We start from the raw sequence: 6,000 nt of genomic DNA, 5'->3' as shown, positions 1-6,000 counted from the left end.
TGGCTGGTTGCATTTGTGTGGTGCAAATGGGCATTGGGACCAACGTGAGGGTACCTGATCCCTCACCGCTGTAGCTCTGTGACTCTGAGTAACCACACCTCTAGCAGGCAGAGTGAGGCCTGCCTTGGGAGGGTGCCTGTGAGAGCGGCCGCCCAGCCTAGCAGGGCTCAGTCCAGAGCCCGGCACTCAACTGGTGGCTGGCTATGATTTGCAATAATCAGCTCTCATTCTCCGGGCTGTTTGCTCACCGGTAAAATAAGGAGGTTAGGGTCTTAGTGGTTTTCCAAACTTTTAAATTAGAACCCAAACAAGAAATAGACATTGTGACCTAAGATACCTATGCTTATTTGTATGTATACAATGGCCATAAGTTTTATACAGTAATACTCTTGCTATATGCAGTGTGTTCTATTTACCATTCTATTTTATTAATGAGAAAAAATGCTGGTTATAACCCACTAAATTTATTTCACAGCCTGCAGGGTTTTTTATGTGTCCTGGATTGAAGGATTTCTTAGAACAGGGGTTCCCAAACTTTCTCAGCTCACACTTACCCCCACCATTAGTGTCTCAGTAATTTTTTTCATAAGGGCCCCTAACCCAAAAGAAACACCTCACAGTTTGATTTATTAAGTAGTTGAATCAATAAGAATTTGTCTTACCAAGCCAGTTGTCATTTAAAAAATACTATATATAAATGAAACAATATTTTATTTATTTCTTAAATAACTACAATAATTAGAGGGATCCGTGTGCTTTTTAGGCAGTGAAAAACATGTCATACTCTCTAATCAGATTGGAAACCACCACCTCATTTCCTGTTGCACACTGACTTCTATTTGCTTTTTATCATAGCGACCACTAAAAACGCAGGTTCTCAAAGAGGACATTCAAAAGAATGTAGCACAGCCTAATGATGAAACTGTGAACTGCCTTGAACTAGCAGTTCTCTCCATAGCCAACAGATGTTGACTATCTCAAATTTTAAAGATTCTATGTGCCCCCTGTGAATTTAATGTGGCACCCTAAGGTGCCTTGATGCACAGTTTGGGAACTGTGCTTCGGTACTGTAGGAGCAATAGTTTCACTACTGAAATTTTATTTTTTCTGTTTGCATATTTGAAAATCAGGCTGGGGACAGTGGGGTATGCTCAGCTTCGTGCAGGAGACTGACAGGAAAGAGGTCCTGCCAGAAGCAAGTGCTATGGCCTGGTGTCATTCCTCTGTGTTCCCAAATTGACGTCTGCAGAAGCTTTTTCGAAATATTTGCTGACCAGGCAAGGGAAAGACAACGTTCCAGGCCAAGGGAGTGTAGTGCAAAGTCCTGAAATCCCTGACGGAGCCTGAGTGATTCAGTCCAGCTGCACTGCAGAGGGAGGGGTGGCCCATGGATGAAGGGGTAGTCAAATTGTGGAGGACTCCCTGGGCTTGGTGAGAGACTGTAGGCTTAATCATGTAAGCAAGGAGGAGCCAAGGGAAGATTTCACTAGGGCAGTGTTCGGCAAACTGCACTAGGGGTTCCCTTTCATTTGGGATTACTAATCTTTATATATACACTGAGTGGCCAGATGATTATGACCACCCCATCAGTACTTCGTTGGGCCACCTTTTGCCTTCAATACTGTGGCGATTCTTCTTGGCATTGACTCCACGAGATGTTGAAAGGTGATGCGAGGAATCTGACACCATGCCTGATGAATAGCACTGTCCAGTTCTGTGAAATTTGATGGTTGTGGAACCAGCTGCCTGATGGCTCCTTTAACTTCGTCCTACAAATGCTCAATTGGATTGAGATCTGGTGATTGTGGGGGCCACCTAAGCAAGGTAAAGTCTCATGTTCTTGAAACCACTCCTGCACAATACGAGCACCATGGCATGGCGCATTGTCTTGTTGGAAGAAGCCATCTCCATTGGGATACGCCATCAACATGATAGGATGAACTTGATCAGCAACAATAATTAGGTATATTGTGCTATTCAGACGTTGTTCCACACAAATTAAAGGGCCCAAATCATGCCAGGAAAACATGCCCCAAACCATAACACTGCCCCCACCAGCTTGAAGGGTTGTACTCATGCATGGGGGGTGCATGCTTTCATGCTGTTTCCGCCAAATTCTCTGCCATCTGCATGATGCAACTGGAAACGCAATTCACTGGACCACATGACTTTTTTCCAATGCTCGACTGTCCAATCCTTGTGTTCCTGTGCAAATTAGAGACATTTTATCTTGGTAACTGCAGACAGCAAAGGTGTACGAACAGGCCTTCGGCTTCCATATCCTATACGATGCAGTGTACGGCTAGTTGCCTACAAACGTCAGGTGGTCATAATAATCTGGCCACTCACGTTCAAATATATCCCAAGTTCAAAGACTGTTAAATCACATTGTTTACCCATATCTTCAGAAAAAAATCACTTCTGTTGTGGTAAACAACCTGCTTCCCTATTTATAATAGTCTGGCCCTCTAGCAATTTCAGCGTGAAATTATAGCTAATTTGCCTACAAACATCAGGTGGTCATAATAATCTGGCCACTCAGTGTATATGAACTTTATTTTAGAGCAGTTTTAGGCATACAGAAAATTGAGCAGGTAGTACAGAGTCCCAGATACTTCCTTTCTCCCTGGCTAAGTTTTCCCTATTGTTAAATCTTGCCTTAGTATGGTATATTTGTTACAATTAATGAACCAATATTGATACATTATTATTAACTAAAGTCTGTAGTTTAGAGTTCACCCTTTGTATTGTACAGTTCTGTCGGTTTTGACAAATGCATGATGTTGTTTATCCACCATTACACTGGCATACAGAATCATTCACTGTGCTCCACCTTTTCAGCCCTCATCAGCTGCCCTACAATTAAAAAGAACTTAAGAGAAAATACTTTGCAAAACACATTAGATAAAAGACATCCATAATATACCAAAAAACTCTTAACAATATGAAAACAACCCAATTTAAAAAGTGGACAAAAGATCTGAATAAAAATCTTACCAAAGAGGACATACAGGTGACTAGTCAACATGAAAAGATGCTCGTCATTAGGGAATTACAAATTAAATGAATGAAATACTACTACACATCTTTAGGATGGCTAGAATAAAAAAAAAAAAGCTGACAAGACCAAAGGATGTGGAGCAACAGGAACTCCCACTCAATGCTGGTGTGAAAGCAAAATGATACAGCCACTTTGAAAGGTAGTTTGGCAGTTTCTTACAAAGGAATGTAGCCTTGCCATAGGACCCAGCAATTGCTCTCCTTAGTATGTACCTAAATGAATTGAAAACTTGGGTCCATGCAAAAACCTACATGAATATCTATAGCAGCTTTAGTCATAATTGCCAAATTCTGGAAGCAACCAATAAGTCCTTCAAAATGTAAATGGGTAAACTGTGGTACGGCCATACAATGGAATATTCAGTGACAACAAGAAATGAGCTCTAGCCAGAGACATGGAGAAACTTTGAATGCATGTTGCTCAGTGAAAAAGGCCAGTCTGAAAGCCACACTGTATGATTCCAACGATATGACATTCTGGAAAAGGCAAAACTAGAGACAGTAAAAAGACCATGGTGTTCCATTTTTTATGTGCCTCTGCATGTGTGACATCCAAAGCTCTCACCAACCCTGCTGATACTGATAGAGAGCCCGGGCAAAGATAAGCCTGCACAGTGAGGGTATAGCAAAACAGACAGAATTGGGACCCCTGTGTTTGTGGTGGGCAGGTGTAGCCCCAGAGGGCGGCTGCCAGTCTTTGTGCTTAGGAGCATGCTGAAATGTGGTTGCAGAACTTAAAAGGCAATAAGAGATCATCTAGCTCAGAGGTTCTTAGTTCTGGCTATACGTTAAGAGTCACCCAAGATACTTGTAAAGACTACCAATGCCCCACCCCAGGGATTCTATTTTAATTGGTCAGAGGTGGGTCTCAGGCATCCACCCATTATTTTAAGTCTGAGATTCATTCTAATTACCAAGAGAACTAAGAACCACTGATCTGGCCCTATCCCCACATTGTACAAATAGGGACAATGAATTCCAAAGAGGGGCAGGAAAAGGGAACAGGCTGCCTAAGGACCCCAGTGAGCTAGCAGCAAATCCAGGACTGGATCCCTAATCTCTTGAGTCCTGGTCCAATTCTTTAGAAGTCACTTTCTTATTTAATGTCATACTTTTTGAGCTCCTCTTATGTGCCTGGCACTGGCTTACTGAAAATGCACACAACAAACTAGTCCCTGCCCTCCCGGAGCCGTCACAGTATCTGGAAGATGCGGAAGAGCAAATATGGAGGTTGTGCAAGATCTCTGCATGCATTTCACTGGGAACTGTGAATCCTCCCATACATCTGCCATCAAGTGCCCTGCTGTGTGCCAGGCTCTGGCAGGGAGGGAAGGCACACTGACGGACAGGATGGCAGGCATGAGGCACACTATTGTTTGGATCAAAAGTAGGTTCTGGACTGACCCGTGTGGCTCAGTGGTTGAGCATCGACCTATATGACTCAGGAGGTCAAGGTTTGATTCCTGGTCAGGGCACATGCCCAGGTTGCGGGCTTAATCCCCAGGGGGTATGCAGGAGGCAGCTGATCAGTGATTCTCTCCATTGCTGTTTCTATCTTTCTCTCTCGCTCTCTGAAATCAATAAAAATATATATTAAAAAAAGAAAATAGGTTCTGGTCCTAATGAGGGCATAGTTTGCAACTATGTTATAGTAATTTACAGGATCTCAGACTAGCCTCATCCACTCATTAATGGCCCTAAAAGAGGTCACCAGCAGAGACAGCCCAGGTTTGAGACTCAGAACCTCAATCCTAATATATACTGAGACCTCAGGAAAGTTCCTGAACGTCTCCAAATGCATCTTCTTCATTGGTAAAGTGGGTGTTATGATACTGCTCTAGTTACTTCACCGCATTGCAAGGAAGCGCCAACTCATAGTGAGGTTATGCACATCAAAGTGCTTTTTAAGTGGTTAAGAGTCCTACAATGATAATGTGTGGTCTTTTTAAAAATATATGTATTTGCCAAACCGGTTTGGCTCAGTGGATAGAGCGTCGGCCTGCAGACTGAGAGGTCCCAGGTTCAATTCCGGTCAAGGGCATGTACCTTGGTTGCGGGCACATCCCCATTGGGAGGTGTGCAGGAGGCAGCTGGTCGATGTTTCTCTCGCATCGATGTTTCTGGCTCTCTATCCCTCTCCCTTCCTCTCTGTAAAAAATCAATAAAATATATTAAAAAAAAAAATATATATATATATATATATATATATATATATATATTTTTAAATCTGTTAGAGGAAGGGAAAGAGAGAGAGAGGAACATCGATGAGAGAGAAGCATCACATTGATCGGCTGCCTCCCGCATGCCCTCCATCGAGGATTGAGTCTGGAACCCAGGCATGTGCGCTGGCCAGGAATTCAACCAACGACCTTTTGGTGCAAGGGACAACAATCCACTAAGCCACATCCGCCGGGCTTAACTACTGTAATAACTAACACTGATGTTTTTCTGGGTCCAGGAACTGTTCAGGTGTAGCCTACCAAACCTTACGGGAACCCTACAAGATGTGAATTATCATTTCCCATTTTAGAGATGAGAAAACTGATGCCCTGACAGGTTCAGTTACTTTTCTAAAGTATGACAACCACTGACAGAGGTCCAAACACTGGACCTCTGTCAAGCAAGCCCACATGTTTAACCACAGTGCCTTACTGACCACCTGGGAGTAGGAGACTTAGATTCTGATCCTAGCTGTGCCTTCTATAATCTTGGGTATGTTTGTCCATCTATAAAATGGGATGGAAAAGAAAATCATAAACTCTGATATCTAAAGCATCAGAAGGTCTGTTCTCAAATGATCGCCTCCTCACCACGGAAAGGTTTGGAGCCATCCTGGGAGACAGTCTAGGGTTTCATGGGGAGAACCCCAGTCTCCAGGAACCAGAGAAGGTAATGAATGGAACAGAAGCAGAAAGGCTGCAGGGGAGAGGACACTGCGCT

This window comes from Myotis lucifugus, unplaced genomic scaffold, assembly GCF_000147115.1.
Source record: "Myotis lucifugus unplaced genomic scaffold, Myoluc2.0 scaffold_197, whole genome shotgun sequence".
NCBI lineage: Eukaryota > Metazoa > Chordata > Mammalia > Chiroptera > Vespertilionidae > Myotis > Myotis lucifugus.
This window is presented reverse-complemented; position numbering follows the sequence as displayed.